This window comes from Coturnix japonica, chromosome 2 (genome assembly GCF_054131305.1).
Source record: "Coturnix japonica strain WE chromosome 2, WE-NBRP24, whole genome shotgun sequence".
Taxonomy (NCBI): Eukaryota; Metazoa; Chordata; class Aves; order Galliformes; family Phasianidae; genus Coturnix; species Coturnix japonica.
In genome coordinates, this window is record NC_140664.1 from 87,598,689 (window position 1) to 87,614,670 (window position 15,982).

At 36.4% G+C, this 15,982-nt stretch overlaps 1 long non-coding RNA gene across 1 annotated transcript in view; it reads right to left on the reverse strand.

The window, feature by feature from the left end:
- Positions 1 to 4,754: 4,754 nt before the first annotated feature.
- LOC107309507 (uncharacterized) overlaps positions 4,755 to 15,982 on the reverse strand; it is an 80,383-nt gene continuing 69,155 nt past the window's right edge. The window contains exon 4 of the long non-coding RNA XR_014942850.1: positions 4,755 to 6,802. This is a non-coding gene — a long non-coding RNA (uncharacterized LOC107309507). The remainder of the gene's footprint in view (positions 6,803 to 15,982) is intronic.

A 15,982-nucleotide genomic window follows, 5' to 3' on the forward strand; every position in this document is an offset into this window, starting at 1 on the left:
GGTGAAGGAAAGAAAGAGACTGAAAGCATGCACGTCACACAGTTCTTTGTAAGAAGGTAGTTACCATAGCTGAAAAAGATAAGGTGACTGTGTGTTGAACCCCCCTGCTTCTTTCCTCACCATCTTGAGTTGCTCACAGGGTAGGGAACAAAAAGCAAAAAGCACAAGGAAAGTATTCTTCAGTGTTCGGGACAGACCAGTGTCTTTCAAGGATGGTTTCCCACACCAGTGCCTGGGGCTAGAACTAGGTAGTCTAGACAAGATCACTTCCAGATGTTATTTCTGTGACTTCTATTAAGGAAACTGTAGGAAGTGATCCCTGCAAAACTGTAGGAAAAATGAATATCCATACATCTCAAAGCACATTCTGAGCTTTCAGCTGTTTTTTCTTGGTAGATGCAGCAAATGTAGGGTAAAGCGGATGTGTGGAATGATGCACGGTACATTTAAGCTTTATTTACCTACTTGTATACTTATGTAAATTATCTATCAATAAGAGATGAAAATAATCAAAATAACAGTGAACAATGTAGAGACTGGCATGTTATTAAGCTTGTCAGATGTGTGGTTACTGTTACTGCAGTAGGATAGGTACCCTCCAGTGGAAGACCATAAATGAACTCCCAATGGGATATACAACATTTCTCAATGGAAATCAAGAAGAACTGTTGTTTAACTCTCTTGAAACTCATTTGTGCATTCTTATACTCACTTATGCTCTCGTAGTTATCATTTAACCTTGAATAATCTTGGGAACAGGCTTTTTTATTTAATGAGTGTGTATGGAGGAGTGAAGGTTAATGAGGTATTAATATGATTTATCCACTTTAAAAAAACGTAGCTCGAACTATTTTTCTTTAGGAACATCAGGCTTATCAGCTTTGGTAGCTCTAAAAAAAGTCAACAGTTATGTCACACCTTAGTCACATAAATCACAATTACATCAATGTGATAAAACCATTATTTCAGTAAAACTAGGACACAGAGATGTTAGTCTAAAGGTATAAACAGCCCTGAAAATAGTTACACCATTGCTTCAGAAACTGTTAATTGCTTTTGAAAAACAGCTCCTCATAAAAGGAGGTTTTAATTGATTTTGCAAGCACTTTAATTAAAATACCAGTAGAGAAGAAGGAATATCAAGCTTCATTTTTTTATTTTTTTTTTTTTCCTCAGGTAAGCAAGTATCTTGGAATTATTTATGCAAGCTGTTGCTATTACAGGGTACTTCATCCATAACTATTCATGGACCATGTCTTCTGCATACAGGAATAATTCCTCAGATGGTGCAAACTGTCATAATGTCAGTACATTCATGAGAAAGATAGAGTGCAGGAGCTGTAGGAAACAAATAGTGATGTCATCAGAGCCCTTTATTCACTGGTAGGCCTTAATTACCCTAATCAGCCTCATCCAGGACCTCCCAGTTCATACATCTTTGCCATGTATCCAGAAGGTCTTCAGCCTTCAGACCTTCCCTGTGCTTCATCTTTGCCACAAACTTGTTTCCCACCCTTCTCTGGACACATCTCCTGCATAAACCTTTGTCATGACTTTTTTATTTTTGTTATCAGTCTTCCACATCAAAACATAATGTAGTGCACTGGGAGATAATGCACCAGTTCCGTGGATTTTTGATATTTCCAAGTAACTGGTTTTCAGAAGAGAAGAACTACATCTCCTGGAATACCGATTCTGTTTTCCATTTAGAGAGAAAGATAAAACTCCTTGGGAGTCACAAGATTGCCCTTTCTCTTTTACTGCTCATCACTGTGGTGTGTGCTCCCTAGCCATCTTGACTTCAGCATTAGAATAAAGCCTTCTGTTTTGGACATCATCATTTTGTTTGATTTACTAGCTTCAATTCAAATTAGATTGTACTATATTGTGTTCTTTTGCATTCTGCTGTCATTTTTTAGTAAATTTGTTTTCTCCCTGAGTTTGTTACCACTTTTTGTTTTTAAGCCTATATCCCTACCTTTTCCCCCACTCCTGAGGTGTGGGTCTTTGGGTCCCTCTGTCCCATTAGTCACAGAACCAGGCAAAGCTGATTCAAAATTGTTGACAATCTCAAATGCATATTAATGCTTTCTCTCCAGTCCCATCTCCAGCCTCTGTAAGTGGTATCCTTGCTTTCAGTTCTAATCTTCACTTGATTTCCTGCTGTCTATTATTTGCTCTCTGCACCTGACTGATCACCTGTTGCCAGTGCCCCCTGATCATCTTGCTCAGGTGCTGTGGGTTGGTAAGTGCTTGCAAATATTAGCAAGGTACTTTCTGTCAGGTTTCTCATTTTGTATTTCTTCCTTAGACAGCATTTTCCTCTGTGATTTCCTTGTGGCTAAAAAGTATATTAGATTATCTTGATACTTCAATTTATATTGAATTTATATTCCTTTCTTGCTACACAAAAATTTCAGAAGTACTGTTATAACTAGACTTGAGCCTATTAATTGTGTTTTGTATTCTCAGCTAATAATACTGAACTGATCCATTATGGTAGTGACCTTTGTCCAACTTAGTTCTCATGTTAGATATTCACACAGCTTTTCCTTATACTACCTCTTTATCAAAGTTATGTTCAATCATAGAACAATAGAATTGTTTTGAGTTGGAAAGGAGTCCAACTCTCCTGCAGTGAACAGAGACATCTACAGCTAGATCAGGGTGCTCAGGGCCCCATCCATCCTGACCTTGAAAGTCTCCAGGGATGGGGTATCCACTGCATCTCTGGGCAACCTGTGCCAGTGCCTCAGCGCTCTTACAGAAAACTTATTCCTTATATCCAATCTAAATCTCCCCTCTTTTGGTTTGAAACCATGTCCCCTTGTCCTATCACAACAGATCCTGCTATAGAGTCTGTCCCCTTCTTTCTTACAGTTCCCTTTTAGATACTGAAAGGCTGCTATCAGGTCTCCTCAAAGCCTTCTCTTCTCCAGGCTGATCAGCCCCAAATCTCTTTGCCTGACAGAGGATCTGTTCCATTCCTTGGATCATTTCTGTGGTCCTTCTCTGGATGCACTCCAACAGGTCTGTGTCTGATATATACTGAGGACTCCACACCTGGATGTATTACTCCAGGTGAGGCCTCAACAGCGCAGAGCAGAGGGACAGGATCACTTTCCTCGCCCTGCTGGCCTCACTTCTTCTTATGCAGTCCAGAATACAGTTTGCTTTTTGGGCTGCAAGGGCATTCTGCTGGCTCATGTCCACCTTCCCATCCACCATTATCCCCAGGTCCTTTTTGACAGGGCTATGCTCAAAAATGAAATGGCTTGATGGCCTTTTCTATTTTCCCTTGAAGAGGAATAATTTTTTTGTGTGTGAAATTCTCCTTTCTGAATGATTCATTGAGTAGGTTGTAATTCCCATCATGTTCAAAGAGTGAAACATAATGTTGCTACATTTGATTCAGGCTGGTTATGGGGGACTGATATCTCTGCTCTAACAGTGGCTTCCAGTTAGTTAGCTTTAAAAATGCCACTAGTGTGTCTTCCCTGTCTGGTACTGTCCAGACTTGGGAGTTCTTTGGTTTACTTATTCTGAGAAGTTAAATTTGGCTTGAAGATTATTGTAGTTACTACAGAAACACTGGTGTGATTTTAGACTTCATGTCACAACCTCAAATCCACTGATCTGAGTCAAAGCAAGATCTTTCTGCATCAGAAGATTCAGATCAGTATTTCTTGACCACCATGCCTAATATTAGAGCAGAAATCTCAGGAATTAACCAGTTTTTTGAAATATTTTAATTCAACTCTTTTTGCTTTACCTTCTAATGTGTTACAGGAGATCTAATTTAAATCTATTAAACAATTATAATCTTTGTCAGTATTTGCCTTAGTATTAATATGTGATTTTAATTCAGCAGTATCAAAAGTAATTTTGTTGATGCAGCCCTGATAAATCAGGATAATCTCAGTTCCTTTTGAGAAACATGACAACAGCCGTGAACAAGCATAAGCTGTCTTTTTGTCACTGTCTCTCATATAAGATATAAAGGGATTGTGGAAAAGTAATCAATTCTCTCCATGCATTTGCATGTCTGTAGCAGCCAAGGACTAATCTAGAGCAAAATTACATTTTCTCTGAATGAAGAGCAAGCATTTCTGATTAAAACATTTGCATTTTCCTCTGCAGTTATAAGGGATGGACAATGCTCTATTTGTTTCAAAACCTTGATTTGAGTGGAACTTTTCGTGTGACTGTACATAGCTGGAAATGATGCCGCAGAAGAACTTTGTTGCCCTTCTCTTTACCAGTGTCCAGTCTATTTATCATTATTCTTTGACAATCAATTATGTGTTGCATATTGCTATTGCATGTATACCAACTAGTGATTTGGCTTCCTACACCAAAGATGAAATAACTTGTGATCTTAATTTATTCAAATTATCTCTGGTTTGTTATTTAAGACATGATAATGCTATTGATTGTAGAAAGTATGATGGCATTTATTGATGATAACCAATATGTAAAATCTCCATGTGGTTACTTATTGGATATACTCATTAATAAATGCAAGTAAGAAGGACAGTGAAAAAGATGGACACGCTCCATCGAAAATTTACCTTCCTATGTTACAGTTATTGCTAATGCAGGAAAAAAAAGACAAAAAGAGGCAAGTTACATAGAATTCTTTATATTTTTATTTTTTAAAGAACAGCGGAAAACATAATAATAATAATAAACATAAGTTTATTGATTTAAAAGATTCTGAGATGTTTTATTGTCTCTTTTTCTAATTTAGCAAATTACAGCATCTTCCTAGTTTGGAGACCAGCTGATTCATTTTTCATTCCACAAAATCTGTTTTTCATGGTCATTTTTGAACTTTCAAATCAAAAGATGTGTATGACTTTTTCAATGCATATAGACAGTCAACAGTCCTTCAAAAATAAGCACCAGAACTATAGCTGCAGAAAGTAATGCATTTTCTTGCAGTTGCTTAATCAGATACAGAAATTCATATTATTTGGGTATTGCAGCTCCAGATTTTCAGATACGTGTCTTACTTTGCTGGGATCTAAACATCATGTATAATGTCAGAGCACCCTGTCACAGCAATCAAAATGATTATTCAAAGAGGAAATCCATGATGAAATTTATTGTAACATCTCTAACATCTCTCATTTCAGGAATGTTTGTAGGTATGGATTTCTGATTCACATAGTATAATTTTAATCATGAAAGTGTGAAAATGGCAGATTTTGATTAATATTACAGCTTTGTATATGCAATATATATGCATATGCAATAAACTGATTATCTTTAGTAAAGATCAGATAGGATGTGGAATTGTTTTGCAAAACCTCACTTGCAGGAGTGGAGAGTTCCTAATGGTGCAACAAGGTAAGGTACTAGGAACTTTACTTTTTATACTTTAAATTCTGAATCACAATCTGACAAATGCAGCCAAAGAACTGAGCCATTCTGTATTTCTCAGCTTGCCTCACTTTTCTTTTGTGTCCTCCACTGGGAGTTGATTATGGTTGTCAGAATTCAGAAGGTGGGGAGGTCTGTGGAGAATCTCTCTGGACTGCTCAGCAGGTTCCTTTTCATCCTCCCTCAGAGAGGGCTCCCAAATAACTCCTTGGTGTAGGAGATGACCAAGGAGGATGTAGGCAGATAGACAGGGACTTTTCTCAAAACGCACAGGAGAAATATTTAGAAGATTTTATAAAGCATATTATGGAATACTTCATAGCAGTATTTACAAAAAAAGAATACAGAATACAGATAAACTTCTTTCTATATGTTATGAAATGCTTATTTCTTTAATAAGTAATATTGCTAGGAAGGGACCTACTGGGTTAGTGAGCCTCATTACAAGAACTCTTCATAAAATAAATTAGATTATCTCAAATGAGCCTTCTAATTTCCAAACTTAATTTGGTCCTAGTTACTTCATATCCATTGTTCAATATTGTAAATAATTGGGGATTCTACCTGTAACATATAAAAGTATTTAACTGTTGTTTCTTCCACTGTGTTAAATAAACCAGTTACTCATTGTCCTACTGAATTGAGACAGATTCTTTAAATCTAACCCTCAAAATTATTCATTGTATTATGTGCCATATTCCAACCCAGCTGTGTATTGGCAGTGCCTTCAGCCTTTACCTCACCAATTCTATGCACCATAGAATTTGGGTTGCAGACTGATGGCACCTTGCAGAAGATAACTTTTAGCAGGGCAGTAAAAGCAGAGACAGCCACAGGATTATGTTAAATCAAGGAAGTTAATAGGGGCAGTGAATACCACTCCTAGTAAATTAGCGTGTACAGGAAAAGATGTTTTGTAGGAAAGCTTTCTAACAGTGAAAGGGGTAGCATAAATGTAATGTACCAGTGCAGTCACTGTTTCAAATTAATGCAATTACCTAAACAGTGCATAACACATCTGATAACAGTTGTTTAAATAGCTTTAGAATTTCTGTAACCACAGAATATCTTCTAGAACAGGATTGCCCTGGGGTAACCTCACAGTGCTACAAATTTCACATATGCCAGTACACAAAAATTATTTGAAGCTACTCAAAAATGGGTCTTCTTGGATAGATATCATTTGTTGTTGCTGAGTAAAATACAGTAAAAAGTTCTAAGTCTTTGTATGAGGTGAATAGTTTAATTTCTATAACAAACATAGGATACATATTACAGGATTACATATGAATAAACCAATAAAAATCAGGATGAATTACTTGAGATGGCCAGATCCTTAGATATCTTCAACCTCGTATAGTACTCTCTCCTCTTCAAATTTTAGATCCCAGGAACTATTTTAGCTCTTCTTCTCTATCTAGAGAAAATCATAAAGAATGTGAAGACTTACTTAAGCTTATTTCCAATGCAGACTTAATGTAAGTCTTAAAGTAATGTTTGCAAACAGAACAAAAGCACTATACAAACAATTCTCAGAAAATGCACACACTGGGAAGTTCTCCATAACTCAGCATGAAATATTTAACCGTGCACAGCTGTGGATATTTTACCACGGCTCTCTATTAGAATGCCAAAGCAGAAAGAAAATCTGAGGAAGCAAAGATATTCTCAGCAGGTTTACCACATATAGTCAGAATAACATGCTAACTTAAGAAGGACTTTGTAATTACCTCTGTTTCTTTGCTGAAGAGCTAATAAATGTAATGAAGTTTCACTCTTTAAAAATAATCCCAGTAGAACACACAAAAGCTACAAGAATCACTGTGAAGTCACACATTTTATTAGACTATTTTGCAACAACATTTTACTCTCAGAGCTAAAGGCATATATTGCTTTTGAAGCAGTCACTGAAAAGCAATTCAGTTATATATTTACAACAGTGTTTACCAGCAAATTCTCTCTTGTTCAACAGAGATCCATGCAGAAGCACAATTGCTTCCTTCCAAAGAGCAGCACGGAGGTATGAAATTTGGTTGCTTCCTGTTGTCTGTTATGTTAATGTCAAAGATACTGAAGCTGGGATATAAGGAGGGCTAAATCCACAGGGGCATAGCTTTGTATTCTAGATTTATTCTTATGTTTTTATTCTAGTTTTAGAATAACTCTAGTACTAGCACATGCTCCTTTATAGGAATTACTTCTGTTGAGTCCCTTCTCACACTTCGTACTTCCTTTTGCTAAATGTCCTTTACATTCCATATAGATCCCCTCCTGCACTACATATGCATTACTCAACCCTGAATAGGCAGGAAAGGTACAAGCACATGCACATACAACACCCAGCCCCTTTAGAACAGCTCACAAAACTAATTCTAAATTAGCTGTAATTAACCGTGCCTAGTAAAATATAGACAAGCAGATATCATCTAACACAAACATTGAATTATCTCCTCAGCAGAAAGGCACACCATTAAATTGTACCATTTGACACTGACTCCACAGAAAGAAATGTTTAACTGATGTCATCATGGCCAGCTTCTCTTTACATCTTTCTGCATCAATGACTTCCAGTTTCATTTCAAATGCAACACAAACCATTGCTCTCTCCCTTCCAGGATTCTCAGTCCACTCAAGCTTTTTTCTGGTTTGCCTTTACAATTTCTCCTTCCTCTTGTACCATCCACTTTGCAATCTGATTAGCAATCTGTTTTCCCTGTTAGGCTTTTGAAACTATTAAAGCTATTGTTATAGCTATTGTAGCTATTGTGATAGCTGTTGTTGAGGGGATTTCTTCATTGTCCCAGTGTATGCTGAAAGCAGTACCACAGATGAACCCATTACTCCTCAGAAAAGTTTATTTTCTGTAGAAGTCCCAGTTTCCCTTCCCGTGAAAGTATTCATGAGCCAAGTGGCTAAAGATCTGTACTTAAAGATGGTGTGACACAAATGGGTTGGATCTCATAGGCAGTGAACTCCTGTCACTGTTTAGGGCAATGGCTTTCTTTCTTATATCTTCTCAACTCCATTTCTATTTTAGAATCATAGAATCACCAAGGTTGGTAAAGACCTCCGAGGTCATCCAGTACAACTATCCACCTTTTTTTTCAGACATTTTGTATTGGGCCCTGCTCTGGTGTAGAGAACCCAGTGTTTTTTTGTAGACATCAATTTTACTGGATTGAAGGGAATTTCCATGTCATGCATAGTCAACATATAGCCAAATTCTTACAGATCAAGACACCCATTTTTTCACTCAGCTTTTACTACAAAAGCAACTAAAGTGTCAACAATTTGTGCCAGATTTGTGAAAGATTTATCAAGGTGGTTCACTCCTCTTGGAAGACGGATACTCAGAATCATGTGTATTCAACTACGTGTGAATTGGCTGGCCCAATATAAATAAATCTGCTAATTTTTTTCCCAGTAAACACATGTATGCCAGCAATGAACTTTATTTTGAGCCTAGGGCTGAAAGACACCCAAGAAAGCCAGAGTTCTAAAGCCACAAATGTGTGTTTTGATTTGCCTTTCTCTATTCCCTCTGTCTTATGTTCTTCTTTGTTTTAGATACATCTCATTAGTGTTCTTTTGGTATTAATCTAAGAGAAAGACATTACAGAACATAAAACAACTGCATCAATGATTGGCTAACAATTTCATTTTCTACATAAATTGCAGCAATCTTTGTTCTGTTTCAAGGCAATGTGCATACAGCCTTATCTCGACTCTTGGGGTCTATTTTAATAAGCGTCAATACTAAAAGCTGTCTGTATCTGGACCTCACTCTAAATCTTACAGTTTTGTATGTAATTTAGAAATCCAAGGAATTACCCTTCTTCAGTTTAAACAACAATAATTAATATTTCCCTTCCTGCATGATTTGAAAGGGGCCCTTAGTGCTGTTATAAGGGAGAGAGGGAGCCTTGCCAGACAGTGCACGCATAATATATGCATTTTTTTCCATCCTGGATAACACTCTTGCGACTATGCTCTCCTGTAAGCTGTCCAGACCAGGTCTGTAATGAAGAAGTACTGGTATCAATTTCATGCTCTGACAAGGGACTTCAATTTATAAATAAATAGTATTACTAATAGGGTTCATAGAATAGAATCATAGAATCATTTAGGTTGGAAAAGACCTTCAAGATCATCTAGTCCAACCATCCATCTACCAGCAATACTGACCACTAAACTACATCCTTAAGTGCCACATTTTCACATTCCCTGAACACCTCCAGGGACAGTGACTCTACCTCCTTCCTGAGCAACCTGTTCCAATGCCTGACTGGTTTTTTCAATCATAAACTTCTGATTTTTCCTAATACCCAGCTGAAATTGCTCCAGGGGAGGTTCAGGTAATCTAACTTGTCCTGTCACTGCTGACCCCCACCTCACCACAGCCTTATTCCAGGGGGTCACAGAATCACCAGGATTGGAAAAGACCTCCAAGACCACCCAGTCCAACCATCCACATACCACCAATACTTCCCCACTCAATTATGTCCCTCAGTAAGGGACTCATAAGGTTATCCATCTAAAGCACAGTTTGGGCGCTGAAAGTTACCAGAGTTTTAAATGACTGAAGTGTCTGTTTAAACATGGTGATACCTTCATAGTAAAAGATAGATGTGGAATGCTGATGCATTCATCTGATGTTTTCAGTTGCCTGGGGTTTCATCCAAGTACTTCGTACATGGTTGTATTGAGTGCTTATTCCTTTGTGATAAAACAGAGATAAGATCAACAGTGCACATAATTATGTGTTATCTTCTGCTTTTAAGTGAGAGTACAAGAGCAAGGCTCATAATGATGCTGCAAATCAATGGAAAATACAATAAAATCTTTGCACAAGAAATAAAAGTCAAATACTGTTCATAAATCAGCTATTTAACCATTAAACTGTGGAATAATCAGACGAAAAAGGAAAGAGCATCTTCTGAAATGATGGCTGGAATAAACATGTCATGTTTCATCCTTAGTTATTTAAAGCATTAAGCTACTGAATGAGTAAGCATTCAAGTTCCGCTGAGAGCTTTCTCAGAGCTGTTCACTGGTATATCTAGGTATCTGATGGAGACTTAGAGACTTGCAGCCACGTTTTTGAAACCTATTTTTAAACGTATATGATGTATGTCTTCTGTGGTTAGTGTCTTGCAGTCAACTCCACCCATCAAGCAATATTTTGTATCAATATCAATTTCAAGAAAATTTATATCACTTGTATTCATACAAGATTAGGCATAATCTAATGCAATTATATGGCTTGAGAAATATCATGTCTTGGAATAAGGTGTCATCCTAATTCTTCTTAGTTTGCTTTGCCTTTTCCAGCAATTTCTCAAATATTTATCAGCACTTTTGTGTGAAAAACTACTTCTGTTTGATCAGGCCAGGGAATGCAAGAGTCTTGATTTTAGCTGTCTTCCAAATCCCTTCCGATACATACCTCTTTGCAAACTTTGTTCTGTTTAGAGGTGGAAAATATCCAAACAATCTCATTATCTGCTTGTCAGTCTCTACAGCTATTAAAATGGAATGTAATCTTGTCTAATGAAGGTTGCAATATTTCCCATTAGTAAGAAATATGACAGTGTTGGATTAATTTTGTAAGAAGACAAAAATAATTAACACTATTGAGACATTAGTCAAAGAAGCGATCCTTGCTTTTTCTGATAAAAGAAATACATAAAAAGAAAAGAAAAAAAAAAAAAGAAAGAAAGAAAGAAAAAAAAATCAGTCTATAAATTGGATTTAGATGAACACAGAATCTAAACCCCCAGTTGAAATTATTAAAAGTATAAAGCTTTTTTCAAAAGCTGTTCTCCCAGGCGCTGTAGATTCTCAAGTAAGCATCCAAATGCATCAATACCACACTGAAGGATGCCTAGTTGCTCCTCACGCTGTTATAGAAGAGGATGAAGGACTGTTTTTGTTCTTTCCCAGACGGAGGAAGCAGACTGGAAGGGAATTTTTCGAACAGGTCAAATAATATGTGACTGAGCTGTTTGGCTTTCGGGTTTGTATGTGCATGTGTATGTACATTTATCTTCCTTTTGGGAGTGATAAGAGAATCTGCTTCTGAGTAAGTAGGAGCCACTGCAGAAATTCTAAGTTTTCTCCCATCTCTCTTCCAACAGGAGGTGTACTCCTGTGTACCTATGTGAACATTAGTGTTAGACACAGTGAGTAGGCCACAGCCTTCATTTCCTGAATATATTTGGTCTATTCATATCAGTGAGCAAGAATCCCTGTAAGACATAATTAGTGGTCTAATTTATAGAAGAAAAGCAGGTAGAAAGGTTAAAAGTTACACAGCACTGCTCTAGGGACACAAAGTTTCATACAGATCCCAGTCCTTGCTTATGAGGAAGGGAGATCAACCACCATCTACCCCATCTAATAACATCTAATAACATCCTCTTTCTTCTTTTAAATCTGATATTTTTGACCCTCATTCCGCACTCACACCAATCAAGCTCCTATTTCTACTGTGTTTTCCTTTCTCCAGCCTGTTGTAGCCTTAGTTCTTTATCAGAAGTATTTAAGTGCCTAAATAATTGTGAACAACGCATGCCTGTTACGCCTACATATTAAAAATCTCTTGACAAAACAGAGTACTGGTTTAATCATTCTCAGGCCAGTCTTCAGGAAGCTTGATTCGCACTGTAACTTTTGCCTGTCCCCTATTTTATCTGTGCTCATTTTCTGTCTAAGACTATTAAATGTAAACTTATAGTGTGTGTGCCATTTTGAAAACGCTGAGAGGATTTCACTTCTAATGACAAACCATGTTTGGACTATCTGCAATGATGGTGATATCAGGCTCTAATTTGGCTTTAGCTCTGCAGAACAGTGAGGAATAATAAATTATATACGGAGTCAGTTAACCAATAGACACATTTCTAGCATTCTTCCCGTGGTACAAAGCCTTGTATTGTTACGTGGATTCCAAATGCCAATGTGCCTAATCAAGGCTATAATCATGATATGAAGTGGGTTCTTCCACCTCTGCATACAAATACTTAATATTTAATACTGAGTATTTATGTCTTCTCTGTATCTTCAGCAGCGGAGATTTGTGGGATTTCTTATTGCCATTTCTCTTGAAACTGTAAAATACTAACTCTATACGTTTATCTTCATATAAACTTGCATATCATATGCAGCAGCAGAAAGCCAGAAGCCAGAAAGTAACTTAACAAGATGAAAGATAAAGGACTATGAGAGAACACCATGAAGAGAATGTCTCATCAATTCTTAAAACTGTAAGAATCAAATAGCAAAACATAGGAAAGCTGTTCTTATGAAATGTAAAAGAATACTCACAAACTCCAAGCAGCTATCCCATAGATTCTTTCTGGGACTGCGTGGATTTTATTAGATAAACTTTCCTTTTATTTAAATACTATTTAAATCTGGAATGGATGTCATTCGTGCTTTTGTGTGTTGGTTTTTTTTGTTTTTTTTTTTAAATTTCTTTGAACTTCACTTTATAACATCTTGTTCTTCTAAGATGAGAAGGACAGGGCTAGGATAGCCTCCAAGGAAAATAAGGAAGACTGCTCATTCCAGCACAGAGTGAGATAAGCTAACAGGGAGACTTCTTTGAGGAGCAGGAGCCAAGCAGCACCAGCAAGGACTGTGGAAGATTGGTAATTTTCCAGGAGGACTCTGGCTGATTTGCATCCCCATTACTGTAATCATCATGGTTTAATAAACAGAAAGGAAATAAGTATCTTGGGCACTGGTAGCACTCTTATGATACCAGAGCCACTGAGTCTATATTGTGGTAAAGTGAAGAGCTATTTTGAGTGACAAACACATTAATCTGTGTTTGATAAGGGCATTTAATGGATAAAAATGCACTTTTTTAAGCTGTGTGAACATTTTAAAGATGCTATATGAAATTGTTCCCCTCTTGTTGAGTACTGTAAAAGAAAGAGATAATTTTCCTCATCTTTTTCTCACAGCCATTTCTTAACATGGAATCTATTTTCTTTTTATAGTTGCATTGTTCAGCAAACAATTGCTTTCAATTCTTTCAATGCAATCAATTCTATTTTTCATTTCTTATTATATAAGAAAGTGTCTTTTGATCATGTCTTCATTCCCATACTTTCTTTATTAACACACCCAGGAAGTCTAAGACATAATTATGATCTAAGCATTGGCATTAGAGCTTTCCATTGGAATTTCTGTTGTGCTGGGAATTGTGAAAGGGCTCCACAGTCTGTTACGTTGATCTATCTGGGATGTCTGTTGCTTTTCCCTGATGTCATAAACTAGAAGCAGTACTGAGATCCTTTCCTACGCTCTGAGTTCCCACCTGGATACAAATTCCTTTATTATTTACTGACCTGTGAAACTCTCACTATGAGCAGCTACTGGTAAAGAGAAATCCTGTTACGTTATGTCATCTCCTGGGTACTTTGAAATTTCTTACTTACAAAAAAAATTCCTTCAAAAAGCCCAAGTGCCTTTTCTTTATCAGAGTTAGGTACTTGGTTGCTTTGCTTATTGGCAAGTGAAGATAGTAGTGTGGTTACATAAATCATTGACACACAGATTATTGGAGCATTAAAATATCTCAACTTGTTCCAATGTTAGGAATTAAGTATGACGTCTACAAATGTATCTGGAGTAGGTAACTTATGAGATATAGCTGTATAAAAATGAAAATTGCTAGTAAAAATGTTTCCATAAGGAAAAAGCATGGTATACAGAAGAACGATATCTGTTTAAAAATTACATCCCTTTCTAAAGTACGGTTCTGAAATATTGATATTCTGTATGGAGGAGACTTCAAACAATCTTCCTACTACTTTTATCTTTTTAACAAAGTAAAACTGATAAAAGAGTGATTGATTTTAAAACTGAAGGTAATAACCTTCTATGTCTAATGCATTTAAAAAGATATAATTTCTCATAGGGGAAATGTGGTGGCTTTTTTTTTTGTTTCTTTGTTTTTACAGTGGGACTGATTAGTGGAGATTTATTTGACGATTCATCTGGTTTATTAGATTTTGTTCCAAAAACTGTAAAAATTATTAGATAAGTTTGGTACTTGTAGTTAAAAAAAAAAAAAAAAAAAAAAAAGAATTTGAATTACTATGATTTCAGCAATGAAAATAGTTCAAGTGTTATAGAACAACAGCTCAAGATGGAGCAAACACTGCTTTTATCTTGGAAAGACATTCCAGAAGCAATTCATTAGCAGCTTCACCTTCATTTTAATTGTATTACCACTAGTCAACAAGTGCCTAAATGCTATTTCATCTTTATTTGTATTTTCGTGGCATTAAAACATTATGGTACTTAACCCTGTCCAAATTATCTAATATCAAAAGAGCTATTCTTTCAGTAGATTTCACCTGCTACAAGTGCTTATTTGTTCTCTTTATTTTTTTCTATAGATGAGCTGTTGTACCACAGAGCAATTACAGGCCTTACAACCTGGTGCATCACAAGATTTATGGGCCAGCTCCTCTATTAATACTAAATAAATAAAACTAAATGCTGTCAAAAGTAAATCACACATTTCCTACATTCACTGTCAGAACAGTTTCTTCTGTTCCTTTTTTAATCAAGTCAGACTCTTCCTTATTTATATAATTATTTTATATATTTCTATAAGGTGGAATAATACAAAAGATGGTAATAATACAAGAAGGATGGTGACAGATATCCAAAAGGTTATATATATATATATATATATATAGGAAAAAATATGAATGCTGAGGCTGGCTATCCAATCTCCACCAAGAAGCAATCTCAAAGAGATTCTGCCTTAGTGGTGGTCAGCCTTTAAATGAAGTCTAAGAGAGGTGGAGTCAAGCTCCACGCCTTCTGGGAGCACAGCTGAATCACCCTCACCTGTGCTCCCACAGCTGACCTGACACTTACCTCAGATAATTAATCAGAGGTTCAGGCTGTGATTACCAGTTTCCCATACAATTTCTTTCCTATGTCTAATTAAATTCATCTGTACAAATAGCAAGTAAAGATAAAGAAAATCCAAATAAACATGAATCAGTTACCTGTGAAATTAAAATAGTGCTTTTAGGCACTATTAGCTCATATGGGAAATTTCATAGACAGAATGTTTTTTCTGACTACAAATTCATGTGAACCAGGAAAAGCTCTGTAGCCTCTTTGCAAAAATCTGTATCTTCTTCAATTATTACTGCTATTGTCTTAACACATTTGTTACACCCAAAGAAATTCACAGATTCACTTAATTTCCAAGAGCAGACATTTATAATTCTGTATTTTCATGATGGAAATACGGATTCCTCTTTTTTGCCATGTTTGCTGGGAAAACAAAACAAAACAAAAACAAAACAAAACAAACAAAAAAAACTACAAAGACTGTAAACTTTTTTGAACTGAGTTAAGAAGCACCCTAGTTTTGCAGTATTTATTTCCTCTATCCTGTGGGCAGTATGTTTCCCCTGGGATTTACATCGGACAATGCACATTTAGCATTGATTCAGCAACGCAGGATCTTGTTCTCTACCTGCACTACAGCGGAACCCTTTAGCATATGAATTTCAATGGGGCTCCATAAAAGTGTGATAATCTTTCTGTTTTTTCATCA